This window comes from Falco naumanni, chromosome 10, assembly GCF_017639655.2.
Source record: "Falco naumanni isolate bFalNau1 chromosome 10, bFalNau1.pat, whole genome shotgun sequence".
NCBI lineage: Eukaryota > Metazoa > Chordata > Aves > Falconiformes > Falconidae > Falco > Falco naumanni.
Window position 1 is genome coordinate 6,304,768 of NC_054063.1, and position 14,162 is coordinate 6,318,929.

The 14,162-nt window shown below is 37.1% G+C and overlaps 1 protein-coding gene across 8 annotated transcripts in view; it reads left to right on the forward strand.

Annotated features, from left to right (window-relative positions):
* Window positions 1-14,162, forward strand: part of SOX6 (SRY-box transcription factor 6) — a 376,098-nt gene that overhangs the window by 343,379 nt on the left and 18,557 nt on the right. The gene's annotated exons all lie outside the window — the stretch shown is intronic.

The following is a 14,162-nucleotide window of genomic DNA, read 5'->3' on the forward strand; positions in this document are numbered from 1 at the left end:
GTTCATGAATGGATTCAGATTTCCAGACTTTGCTTAGCAGCCAAGAGATGTCTCTGGAAAAAAGGTGCTGGATGAATACCTCTGCTGATCTGAAAAAAAATGTTGGCAGGAGTTCAAAACTGAGCTGCTTATTTGTCCTTTGAGTTGTAGACAAGGTGAATTTAGATATTAGCTGGATACAAATTGAAATACATTCAAAATACCACCCAAGTTTTGCCCCTTGTCTTTGGCAAGCTAGCTAAGACATGACACTTCTAGCATGGCATCATTTTGAGTGGAGGTCCATTGAAAACTGTGCTTCTGAAATAGCAGTTAAACTGTGGCCTCTGATGTAATGTCGATGCTACAGACTGTTCTTCAGGGATATTAATGCTTCTAATTGTCATACTATTACAGATCTTTCTAGGTTTGCCATGTCACAGAGTTTTTATATGTGTTGCTATTATTTTGTGCTTCTGTACATGTCTTTTTCAGGACTGGGTTACTAAGAAACTTGATGACTTATTCTTTAGAATCATAGAATTGTTTAGGTTGGAAAAAAGCCTGAAGATCATCAAGGTCAACCATTAACCTAACACTGCCAAGTCCACTACTAAACCACGTCCCTAAGCACCTTGTCTACATGTCTTTTAAATACCTCTAGGGATGGTGACTCAACCACTTCCCTGGTCAGCCTGTTTCAATGCTTGACATTCCGATGCTTTAGGTGATATCCTAATATCCAAACAAACCTTACCCCAACACAACTTGAGGCCGTTCCCTCTTGTCCTATCGATTGCTGCTTGTTTAGAGGAGGCTGACATCCATCTTGCTACAATCTCCTTTCAGGTAGCTCTAGAGAGTGATCAGGTCTTCCCGAGCCTCCTTTTCTCCAGGCTAAACACCCCTAGTTCCCTCAGCTGCTCCTCATAGGACTTGTTTTCTAGACCCTTCACCAGCTTTGTTGCTTTTTGGCCTCCTCTTAAGAAGAGAGCCTTGTTGCATTTTAGTGTGTTGCCAAGGTCACAATCATAACCAAATGTCAAAGGTTCCTAATAGCCATAGCCATTTTCTTCAAAGACTTAGTGTGTTTCACACCTTCCTTTCTGTTTTGTCATTGTTACTTACTTTTAATCTTTTTTTAGATACCATTTGAGTGCACGTTGCTGTAGACATCTCTAGATAATATTTATGTGTTTTGTTGTGTGCTTTTACACAAATAATGCAGTCATATAGAAAATAAAGATTTCTGAAGTAATGTAATGGTGGTCAGCTTTTTACCCTCATCTTTCATCAGAAATACATCCATATCTCTGAGGTCCAAGTGCAGTCGTGACAGAGTGAGTGTGTGGCTGTTAGATCTGTCAGATGGTTTTACTTCCGTCACCAGAATTTTAGAATTTCAGAGTTATTTGCAAAAGGTATATTGACTATTTGTAGCTGGCTTTTAGGTGGGGAGGGGGGGATGGGGAGCGGGGAGAGTAGTGTAACACATTTATTCCTGAGCCAAGAACTCCAAATTTAGTCCCACTACTGGCCATAAATGGGGGAAGTGCAGTTCGGGCTTGATCCCCCAACTGATCTAGACCAAGGGGACTATGGAAGTGCAGTTCCACTCCCTGCCTAGTGCCCACCTGTGTTTGCACAGGAAGCTAAAGTGTGCGGAGACATTGGACATGTCTGTCTCATCCCAACAGGCAGCTGATACAGAACAAATCTGGTAAGCACCCCTGGTTCCCATAGCTTTGGCACACTTTAAGGTTCAAGTAATTTGTTATAAGAAATATCAGCAGACTTCTGTGTTCTATGGAATGCCTTTGTAATAGTATCTAGCAATGATTTTTCTCTATTCCTAATATCTTTTCTATAACATATGGCAGTGATCTGAGTTTGACAGGACCAGAGTCATGTTTTCCTTTAATTTTAGGAGTGCTTGTGGTACTGGCTCATTGATCAGAAGCCGAAGCTACATGTATTATTTTTTTTTGAATCATGAATTATAAGACAAGTCTTGAAATTCTTTAAATTTAGCTCTATGCAATTACAAGATAAATATGCAAGGATACTGTAGGATGACTTTTAAGACTTAACTTGTTGTCCCTGTCCAGTGCCCCTTAAAAAAGAAATGTTTTTTAAGATTAATGGTAACAAGGTGCACTTTCAGAGATGACCTGGCTTATGAAGTCGTATTTGAAGTTTGTGTTACTCATAATGACCTAACTGTCATCTGAAAGGAGGCCTGAAAATCATCAGCAAGAGTTTTATATTATATATATGATATAAACCTCTCTATTACTTCCTTAGCTACCAGCAGGACTGGGCTAACTATATTAAAAAACATGCTCAGATTGTATTCAAAACATTGCCACTGACTGTGACACCATTGATGAATAATCCATAGCTATTAGACTTATATCATTACCTGGAAATTCCAGTTGTCATGTTAAAATTTATAATACATTTGTAGCTAGCAAAATTCAAAAACATGATTTGGAGCCTCATACATGTTCGGTGACTGGAATGCAAATTGATAAACAACAGCCAGTTATATAACTAAACAAGGATTTTTTTTTTTTTCTTTTTTCTCCAAACCTCATCATTTTAAAGGAAACCTCATTCTTTATGTAGGCAGTTTCACAATTTTGAACATTTGCAATTGTCACTACTGAAACACAGCTAACTGGCATGGACGCACCAAGACAGCTTTGAATCTAGCTATAGCTGAAACCCCTTTCTGAAAATGACTGACATACGTCAGCTGACCAAATTGTGGAGAATAGTCAGGAGCCATAGGTGACCCTGTTTAAATTCCAGGTGAGGGAACCTAAAATATTTAGTTCTTATTTATCTGATGATATTGGATGTTCTAAATATGTTTTTCTGGTTCACGTTCTAAAAAAAGATATTCCTTTCACAGATGCTCATTTTTGGTGATAGTGCTGCTTCTTTTGAATAGTATAATGTGCTCTATGTTTATGGTTCTTGTGCTTGTATAATGTGCTTTATGTTTATGGATCCTTCTGTTTTAGTGGTTGTGGTCAAATGCTTTGGAAATTTCTAGGAAGTATGTTAAGATTTTGTTTTGTAGTAGATAGAAATCTGCAGAATAGACTTAATGTTCCTGTTGACAATTACTGGTTTTACCTTAGTTCAGGTTGCAGTGTGGTTTCCTTCAGCAGTCACAGTCAGGGATTCAAATTCCACCAAGATCTGATCTTCATTCCTGCCAAAGAATTGGATCTGTTAAAATACAGTTTGCTTGATTGGATCCTGGGCTCAGGGCAAAACCATCTGAATGTTATTGTTTTGCCACTGCCTCACTGTGTGATTTTGTAAAAGAGAAATGACTTCTTTGTGTCCTCTTTTCCCAAGTGAAAAATCAGATGCATTGTGAAGCTAAATTCATTTTTATAAAGCAAGAAACAGATGAAAATGCTGTATTAGTACTTAACATTGAGTTCCATGTTCATTCATGTTGACATATTAGAATCAGGGGCTTGTGAATTAAATATTTGGCCTCACTTTGCCATTTTGGGACAGCACATACAAAGCCCTTTTCTTCTGAGTCCTGTTTTGATGTTTTAATTTGTTCTATTTCTTATGTGGTAGTTTTCTTGATTCTGTAAACTACGTGTTTAGCACTTGCTGATTCTTCCTTTGACTACTAATCTACCAGTGTGTGTTAAGCACGGACCATAGTTCTGAGGATAGGTACATGCCTGCTGGTTTGGATAAAAACAGTTTTAAATAACGTGGTGGGATCTCTCTGTCCACTTCATCTGTATCTATGTATTTATTTATCCTTCCATTAAACTGTTACTTTTCAAAGTCTTTCAAAGGATAACCTTTGCTATGAAAACTGGATGTTGACTCGGTCATTAAAAGGTATCTTGGAGTCCTCAGCGTGGGATTGGTGCCAGCCAGTCTTCTCTAAATTCATTGACTTAGTGCCTGTGTTCTCCCTTACACTGCCTGCTGTCTCTTATTTTAATTTTTATGTCCCTTGGTTTAAAGATTGTGGTTTTCTATATAACAAGTCACTGAGAATATATAGCTTTAAGCCTTATCTGTTTGATCATGGTATCTTCAACCATGCTTCAAGTAGGCTGACTGCAAGCAAGTTGGGGACTGCAAGCTGTGTAACCATTGGTAGTAGGCTGGTTCCAGCAGTAAACCCTAGCTTCATCTTATTAAATATAGTTCAGATATACACAGTTTTTGGTCTGAAGCTGATTTTGGACCTGAACCCAAGCTTGAAGGAGCACAAGGTCACCTTTGCTTTTAAACGAACATATTTCTATTCAGCAGTAAGCTTAAGAACCCAGTTCTGCAGCACTGCAGATGGTAGATTTGCTGACCAATGTACAAAGTCAATGAATTGCTCAATATGCGCAGCAGTTAACTGCAGCCTGTCTATTTATGTCCATAACATTAGCACTTCCCATTAATACCTGACTTGGGCTAGCTACATTGTGAGGCATATTTTAGTACAATGAGAGATTCTACCTGCCCAAAAGCAAGGAAAATTGAATGGCAAAGAAAGAAATAGTAATAGGCATCATCACAGATTTAACCAATTGCCAGAACATGGTGAACGATAAGTGGTTGCAATGGCAGCAGCAGCAGTACATGTGGAATAATGAGGAGAAGAATGAGCTGACTGGGGAAAGACAGGGAGGCTTTGCAATGTAGAAGGTAGTTTCTTGGACGTGTGAGGAGAAACATGAGGAAAAGGAGCTACAAAGGGAGCACAAGGCTGATATCTGAGAGTGAGGAAAAACTGCCACCTTGTCCAGCTCCAGATTTCTGTCCAGCTGTAGAAGTTCATTTTCTCTTTCCCTGGTGATAGAGCAGACATCATGACAAGTGCCTGGGTTTTGCAAAAAAACCCCAGATCAGTGCTTTCGTAAAGGAGCACCTCTGCCATATACTCAAAGCCTCAACATTCTCATATATGCCCAATAGTAAATAATTCCTTACACAGAAGGGTGACACAGTTCCTTCTTAACTCAAAAAAAAGGTTGAATTTCAGCAGCTGAAAAGGTAGGTGAAAGGGAACCATATATTTGCAGCAGATCAATCTTGGCAGGCTGCCAACACAATCCAAACCTGAGGTAACTTGTTTAACACCCTCCTATGCAAAGGTGTAAACAGCAGGTAGTACATGCATGACAAAGCATCACCTACTTTTGTGACAGTGCTTCATAAATACTGGAGGAAAGAATGCCTCTCCATGCCAGTATTTGTCGCACATAAATATTTGTAATAGTTGCTATGGCAGTTGAGAGGGGAAAGATGAAAATCAGAAAACAGTGAAAGCTGTCTGAAAACAAAGAAGTGTTTCCAGAGAGAATGCAGTAAGTTCAAGTACTGAAATTTTTATTCCCCTGAATTCTTGTTACAGATCTTCGATTTTAAAAAATCCCATAAGTGTATCTTTATGATTTAAAGATAAAGTAACTTATCGTCTTGGTTAATTAGAACAGATGCTAAAAGGTAGCTTTCATTAATTGTGGTTGCCATTTTTAACACCCATGAATCTATTTGATTGTGCCTGATACTTGAGTGATATGCTTACATTTTTCAGAATAACTCATAACAGATTAGGAATCTGGGATAGAGTACTCGGGCACAGTATTTCAGTTGCGTTGGATGAGATTCAGCGCCTCAGCCCTGGAGTAACTCGATGTCTGCAAATGGGATAGGAATAAGTTGTTCTGTCTTTCAGAATGATCCCATCACTTCTCTGATGGCAACCACTTCATGAATCTTATTGTTGCCAGCATCCTCATAACATTTTACAGAAAGAACTCCCACTTTGAGTGCTGAAAGATCTGAGCTGGGGTATGTGGACTGATCTTCCCATGGCATTGAAACTTATTCTTCTCAAGACACTAATATTAAATTTATAGTGTGCTTCTCACTCACCAAATAATAAATCTGAATGTCCTCCACAAGTGATACCTTTCGGTTTTCAACTGTCAGGTATTTTTTTCCTACTGCTAAATATGAGGTTTTCTTGTTTGCTGTTTCCACACTACAGTAATTGATTCTTATAGAATAGTACCTTTATTTAAAAAATTTCTAGTTAGAATTTCTGATGCTGTACAACCAACCACTGTTACAATGCCCCGAGTTTTACATAGGGGTGCCTATTAGCACAGTTATGGTTAAGGGCTTGTCACAATTTCCATTATATAGTAAAACATTATTTTCAGGAATTTAGGACAAGGCTGTAAAAAGTAACTGTGGGCTGCATTTTTTACACAGAAAATCCTTGCCCATGAGAAAATTATTGTCACAAATACTGAAAGCATCCGTCAGTTTGTGTAGCTATTTTTAAGTGGAGTGAGTGAAAAATTAAACATAGTAGTTCAGTGGTTTAAAACATTTTTTCACACTCATGTACAGCCACCACTGATGTAAAACACCCCATGGTCTTGATTCTTAGCTCTGCACATATTTTTGCATTGCTCCAATATCACAAAAAGAGCTTGAAGCTGCCTAAAATAGCGTAAAATTTCCAGGCACGACTGAATTTTCAGCTGACGGAGAAAGCCACCATTGTATCATACTGCATGGAGGATGGAGGAACCTTGTCTTTCTTCCTTACCTCCTTGAGCACAGGGAGTGGAGCAGAAATATGAATACATCAAGGAAAAAAAATCATTTATTCTGGCTAAGCACAAGCAATTGATACAGATTCAGACAAGTCCTCTTCTTTGTACAACTGTCTGTTTTTCTAAGTCTATGCTGCACACCATTTTCTCCTTCAGTAGCCCTAGTATTTCAGCAATTTAAAAATGTTTAAAAGCATCTGCCTTTCTTCCATATAGCTATGCCAAATATCTAAGCAAGCATTTAGTGCAGAACTTAGTAGCAAGGGGATAGTATTTTCTTAGTTTGTATTTGATATAATTTCATGGAATCGGGTGGTCCAAAATATGTATGCAGTGGGCAGTACGTCTTCATAGCTTCTGCAAATATTAAATGCTTATTTTGTCAATTTGGCAGGGGTAGTTTCACAGGCAGAGCAGTATTTAAAACAAAGAGTAATTTGTAAATTTTCACATAAGCCCCTATTTGTTGGAAAATCTCCCATTTTTTATCCAAACTAGGTAAATGTGGCAACATATTTGGACGTGCCGTTGCCCTGTTTGTAAAAACATCTTCCTGGCTTCACTCACAAATCCCAAATGCACAGGTGCAGCACATTTGAAAAATTAGCCTTAAGAGTTTTTCCTAACATTCATTATTACTTGTCAACTTAACAGCTCCTGTTATCATGCTGCTTTTGCTTCTCTCCCTTCATGATGTATTATTTACTAATTATATTATTATTTATTACAATAACAGCACCCCATGTGAAAGGCAAGAAGTTATGGCCTATGCATATCCTAGCCCTAGGTCCTGGCCATATAATTACTGATATGATATGACAAGTAAGAACAGCAAACATTCAATAGAAGGAATTAGTTATATTGATATGAAGAATGATGTTGCATATGCTAGAAGGTGACAAATTCAATTGCAAATTGAACTTAGGAAATGGGCCACTAAAGCAATGATTCCAACACACATTAAAACTTTTTGCAAAGTATCCTGTATTTCATTAATAACATAATTTGAGGGAGGTGGTTTTGTAAATCTCCCATTAAATGTAGTTTCCTTTTATAAACCACATTGTACTTAAGCTTTTAAAATTCATTGGTTTTGCTACATAGGAGCAAGCAAAGGTGTTCATTAACAGTGTTCAGCTACACCTCGAACAATGCAGCCATCAAATATGAAGTCAGGCTGCCTTTTTTCTGTGTGGTGAATTCTTGTCTGTCATTTTTCCATCTTAAAACAAAAGAAAGCATTGACTGAAATATGAATGGATCATATCCTATGGCCCTTGTTCAGGCAGGATTTAAATAAACCCAAGCTGTTAGGGATGACTGAAGACTGCAGAATCAATCCCTGTGTTTTAAATCAGTATCATGTTTTCTGGATGTTCTAGGTGACACTGTCATGTCAGGAGAAATTTGTAGCTATGGGAGTAACAGCTCCACCGACTATAAAACTGTTACTCTTATGGAAACATTTCTATGTTAAATAGATTAGTTCAGTCCTCTTTGTATTGTTTTTACTTTGAATATGATTAATAATTGCTTAGCTATTAAAGCAACAGTTTTTATTAAAAAAGCAAACAAAACCAAAATCAATTTGTAGTATCAATAGATCTTGTCAGATACCTAACAATTATTAGTAATATTTCTCTTGGGCTGGGATTTTTTGTATCAATAATATCAATGTCAGAATGGGGTTGTTAGCATTTAATTAATTATCTGTGAACAATCTTGAAATCTGCTAGTGGCACATGATTGAAAAATCTTATGACACCTTACATACCTCCCAAAATTTATAGCAGAGGCTATTTCTTCACCCCAGGTTTTATCTAGATGTTTCACAGATCTTCACAGAAACTTCTCATACTCTTATGTTGTTACAGCACAAGTGGCCACTGAGGGCTTAAGTCAGGCCTTATGCACTAATTAACTCAGTTAATATTTCATGTAATTTAAAAGACTATTGTAATTTTTTAGCTGTACTCCACACCAAATTTCTATAAGGGTTAATTTTGCCATAAAATGTGGTCAACAAATCTAAACTGTTTGTGTAAGCCATCAAGAAAGTAGTTGCTCTTAGCAGTTTTAATTCATTTAAATAATGTAAATTTGGGCATGGCTGGCTGTGGAGCGGAGATGTGCTAACAGTTTATTTAGAAAGATTGTTTCAGTATTTAATATGACCAAACTAACAGTTCAGCTTTAAACACTGCTGAGTGAACTGCTACCACTGATAGAGCTGAGAACAGTTGCTTTGATTTCACTATTTGTTTTAGCTCTAGCCTTTCAAATGGGGAAAGTCATACATGCAGATTGTGAGGATCACTGTGAAAACTGGCGCTGTGTTTTAATTGAGATTAAGAATTTTGCTTGCATATGTAAAACAAATATACTAAAAAAGTAAACTCACTGCCACCAAAACTGAAAACAAGGCACTTCGAAAAATATATGCTGATATATAACTGGCTAGAATTTCCCTCATTTTGCAAAGCCACGAGCCACATGCATCAGCTCACCACAAAGTCATTAGGTCTTTTTAAACTCAGATGAAAAACATTAACAAATACCACAAAAGGCTTTAGTATGGCCCCTTTGTTCATTCACATATGGCAGTTTATAACTCCTGCACCACTTGGGTCGTGTGTTTGTTTAAGCTGCCTCCATCAGGCCAGCCCTGAAAGAACAAAAGACATCTTGAGCAATCCTAAGCAGGAAATGGGCTAATCTAAACATGGCTTGTGACACTATAAGTAGAATAGAAAGGGGAGGGATTGATTAGTCATTAATGTCCAATTGACTCCATATGGATGTTGCAATAATAAGGCCTTTTTCAGTGCAGTAGCGGAGTTATTGAATTAGAGGTTTATGTTTCCTCAGAGCTGACCTTAGGGAATTCCCTTTTGGTTCTTCTTGTTGATGTTTTAAAGAGAATGGAGTCTCTTAAAAGGAAAAATACAAGCCTTATCATAACCGAGTGTTGCATGGATGTAGCTAACCTGTGCTACAGTATATTCCCACCTCTTAGTATTTACTTAGCACATTTCAGAACCCTTGCAGGTGAAATATTTCAGAGCCCATTTAAATATTCCAGTATTTCATGAATCACTCATGTCTTTCTCACTTTTCCCCCCCTTTTCATTCACTGACAGGCAGCCTATAAGAAATGTTCAGCCCTCAAATTGCAGCTGAATAATATTTGTTTAGCATTTGGAATGAAAACAGCTTGGCAAACAGACACTTCCCTGCAGAACATTTGTGCCACTGTGTGACTACAGGCATCCCTGTCCCAGAGCTAGTTATGTTTCCAAATGGGTGTTAGTTTTGCCTAGTGATGACAAGACATGCCAGTAATGACAATAGTTCATGAGATACCCCTTTATTTTGCCTCTCTTGCTGGTAATAACGAATGAGAAAAGTCTTCTGAATGTGGATAGCGATGAAGAAGTAAAAGGCAGGCAAGGGACAAAACAGATAAATGTTACACTAATGCTGCTGCAAGTCACTTAGATTACAGTGAAAGAGTAATTTTTGTAACTTTCTCCAAAATCGAACGTTCAACTTAATAATTAAAAATAATAATTGAATTATTATTATTGTATTCTAAACTTTCCAAAGCTTCTTTTGTCATTCTGTTCTTTCCAGATTTGCATTTTTCTACTTGATTTCAAATATTGCTATATCTTTCATGAAGGCTGAATTTGTCTGTCCACAGGTTAAGAGCAGGACCGGAGACTGTTAAGCCGGTTTTTCATGCTCCCCGTTTTTATGGCATTTCCCTGTTTATGAGTAACCCATCTCTAGCAGTAAAAGAGTAACTCCTGTTTGCATGTTCATTAGGTTCTGGTTTCTGCAATGCAAGCTGCTAGCAGTGCTGGTTGTATTCCTACAGACAGGGCCAGATATTCTGGAGGTCGCAATCAGTCTTTTCCAAAGTAGACAAAAATGTCATCTCAGCTTAATGAGTAACTGACAATAGGAATTTTACTACTAACCAGTCACTTTTACACTAGTAACCTCAAAAGATTATCTTTATTTCTATATACCCTATCTTGGTATATATCTGTGGAAGATGGTACACAGCCTATTCTCCAGAGTAGCCAAAGATTTGTTATCTGGGTGGGGGGGTGTGTATCAAAGAAAATGTATCACTTCAGACATGAATCAATGGCTATAGTGTGAAGAGTAATTAAGGAATAACAGAATGCCTGATAAAAATCTCTTTCTTTTTGCTGTCATTTCTTTTCTCTTTCTCTCCTCATCTTTTTCTCACCCCTTTTTTGCTCCTTTCTATCACGTTTATTACTGTTCGCATTCTGGTAACATGTAAAGGCCCAGTCTGAGTTTTTGTTGTGCTATATGACATATAAAATTGGAAGGTAAACCCGTATCTCATTAAAGACAGTAGGATTAACACGAATGTGGCCAAGATTTCAGGGAGCATGCAAAGACCTGGTGCCTGTCCTAAAATTCTTGTCTTTATAAAAAGTGAGAAACTCAGTTAAAGGCAGAAATAAATAGATAAACAATGTAACAATTGTTACTGTCTGTTTCTTAACATTTAATTCATGTGGAAATGTTTATCTTTCCTGTTGATCAGATTCTTTTCTCTTTCAAAAGAACTGGGGTTCTTCTTTCCTGCACTGTCATTAGAGAGCAATCAGTCTCTTTTGGAACAAAACTATTGTTTGAAATTACTTTAATGAAGCTGTAACAGTTTTAGATTCATTCTGTTGTGTTCTTTGACCCAGTATTGTCCCTAGAGTCTAGTCTGGAATTCAGCTTCCACAGAGGAGTTGCCTACCATATATCCACAAAAAGTGATAATTCTCCTCTAATTTGCTTTCAGTTTTAAATCATCAAAGTCATGACAAGTTGAACAAATGCAAAGCATCTAGAAAGTGAGGCAGTCCACACCCTCAGCAGCTGAAAGTGTCCCTTTGAGGACAGCCCCAGCCTTTAGACCAAAGTGTAGGCCTCTTTGCCAGCTAAGCCATTAGGGCAGCCAAACTATAGTGATTTTGCAATAGTTTTTAATTCTGACCAAGCTCTTTAATTCTGAAAATCAAACCCTTCTCCTGCGATTGCTGTATGAACAATAACTAGCAGACAAAGCGCTAGTTGCCAGAGCCAATTACCAACTTCCTTCTCTCTTCCCACTCTGCATTAGTAGTACTTATTTATTTTATCTGTTATTTTGGGTTTATTATTTATTAGATTATTCATTAGACTTTCCTGAAAATATTTTCAGAAAGAAGTAAAACACCTACCTCTTTGCAGTTGTGTATGTATTTTCTTTAAAAATTTCAGGCACCTCCTTTGGCCTATGTCAGTGCTATAATTATCACAAGAAGAACAAAAAATCCGTACTTTGTAAAACCTGTTGAAGTTGTTTATATAGGGTACAATACTGTCTAAATAGCTGATTGACAGGATGAAGTACCTAAGAACAACGAGTTTGAAAGCTTGTTCTTATGTGTTTCAACTTGTAAGAGCTCACTGATCATATGTGCTTTTTGTATCCTTAGTGCCTCATTTCTAAACTAAAAAGGTACTGAGACTTTCTGGCTCCCCATGTAGAATCACATGCTAACAGAAGTATTTTCTTGTAATGCTTTAGATGCTGAATATAATTCTGTAGTTCTAAGACAGTTAGAAGAACATGGAGTTTATATTGGTTCAGTTATTTGCAGAAATTCATCTTGCAGATGCTTTTGTGATGGCCTATGGGTCAACTTGCAAATATTCCCCCAGAGATCAAGCACAAAGAACATCAACTCTTTGGCTGCTTTTTCAGGTCCTTCAAGTACGGACTTGCTTAAAGCAGATGCAGCCAGAGCTTCTTGGCCTTCTTGGGATGGTTGTAATTTATTACTCCAAGTAAGAATTGTTTTCTAACGTAACCTTTCTCTGAAAACAGATCATTTACAGTGGGGTTTTTTGTTCTCTCTTTTTTTTTTTTTTTTTTTTTCATTCTAACAAAATTATATCCAGTTTAAAAAGACAGCCTATAATCTTGCTACTAGTAAAGGTACTCTGCCTGCATTAGGATTGAAAGGTCACACCAAAATTGTATTAGAAAGGGTTAAAAACAAACTCCTTAGCCATAGTATCTTTGGGAAAGTAAAAGATGGAAAATCATCATATGGATTCAAATGTGTCTTCTTTCCTTTGCTGTGAGTAGAATAGCTGAATAACAAATGGCAACTTTTGCATCAATAATAATTTAATTTTTTGTCACCAACTTCCAAATTGCCCACATACTAGTTACAAATTTTAGAGTTGCATTTTAAAAGATGGAACAACCATTGCATGATATATTTGATTTTTCTCAAATTATATAGCCATTTGTCTCAATAAAAGTTTCAGTGTTGACTTACTAAGTTTGCAACTGATTATAGTTTCACAATAAATATATTCTCTCTCAAAATATGGCATCTTTGATATGCATGTTCCAAGCCTTCTGACAATGAACAGAGACTCTTAAACCATACATATCTCTAAGCTGGTCCTATATGCAGGTCACTTAGCAAAACTACTGTTCCTTTTTGCAATAAAAAGCTGACTGCAGCTGCAGCCTCCTGTAAATGCTGAACACCTGTAGCATGGTACTTAACTTAGAATAGTATTAAAATAGTTTTGCATCTCATATTTGCCACAAACCTGTCGTCTTTTATGTGTACGCATGTTAGTATACAAATTGCCAAATTGGTGTCAGTTGTAACATAATGGCATTGGAGGCATCATAAATTACCATGGTGATCCTCAGGAGAAGACACTGCTGTATACGAACGAATGTTTTGCTCTCAGGGTAATGTATGTCTTCATCTGGCCCAGTAGTCAGCATATTGCCCTGTGTTGATGGATATAGTCAGCTTGAAACTACACTACATTTCACTGCACAATAAACGTGGCTGTCAACACCATATAAAGCAAAATCAATTTATCCTGTATGGTCAGTGCGTTTTAAATGAAATTAATGTACTGTGGACCTGGTAGCAAAAAGGTAGTGTATTAGTTATGCATCCTCTGTTTTAGGACTTTTTTCATGTAAATGTATTTCCTATATAGAATTTTTAAAATGGTATACCTGACTTACAGTGTTTTCACACTAAATTAGGAAACTTAGGTTTTGCTCAACTAAAAACTTGTGAATCAGTCACTGCAATCAGTGCATCTGTAGTGTTTTACCTAGTGTAAAGAACTAATATTGTTTGGCAAATAAATTGAGTAGGGAACTGTAACAGTTTACAAAAAAGGAGGCCTATTGCTGTGCTTCTTAGTTGTCAAGTACCTTGCTTTTTCAAGATATTAAATTATATGAAGTTTGATGAGACCTAAGACTAAGTCTGTCACTCTCCCACTGTAAAGACTTTTTGCCTTTCTTTTATAGCTAACATATAACCCTAAAAACATACGTGATCATCACAATTGCAGAAGTTTTTCTGGTAAAGGCATGCCTTATCTAGGCTTGGTTATCTCTTTCTCCTGCATTAACTAGTTTTACACCTCATACTCAGCTCTGTGAACTCTAAACCCCCATGAAGCTTTGCTGTCTGTGGTCAAGAAGCAGGG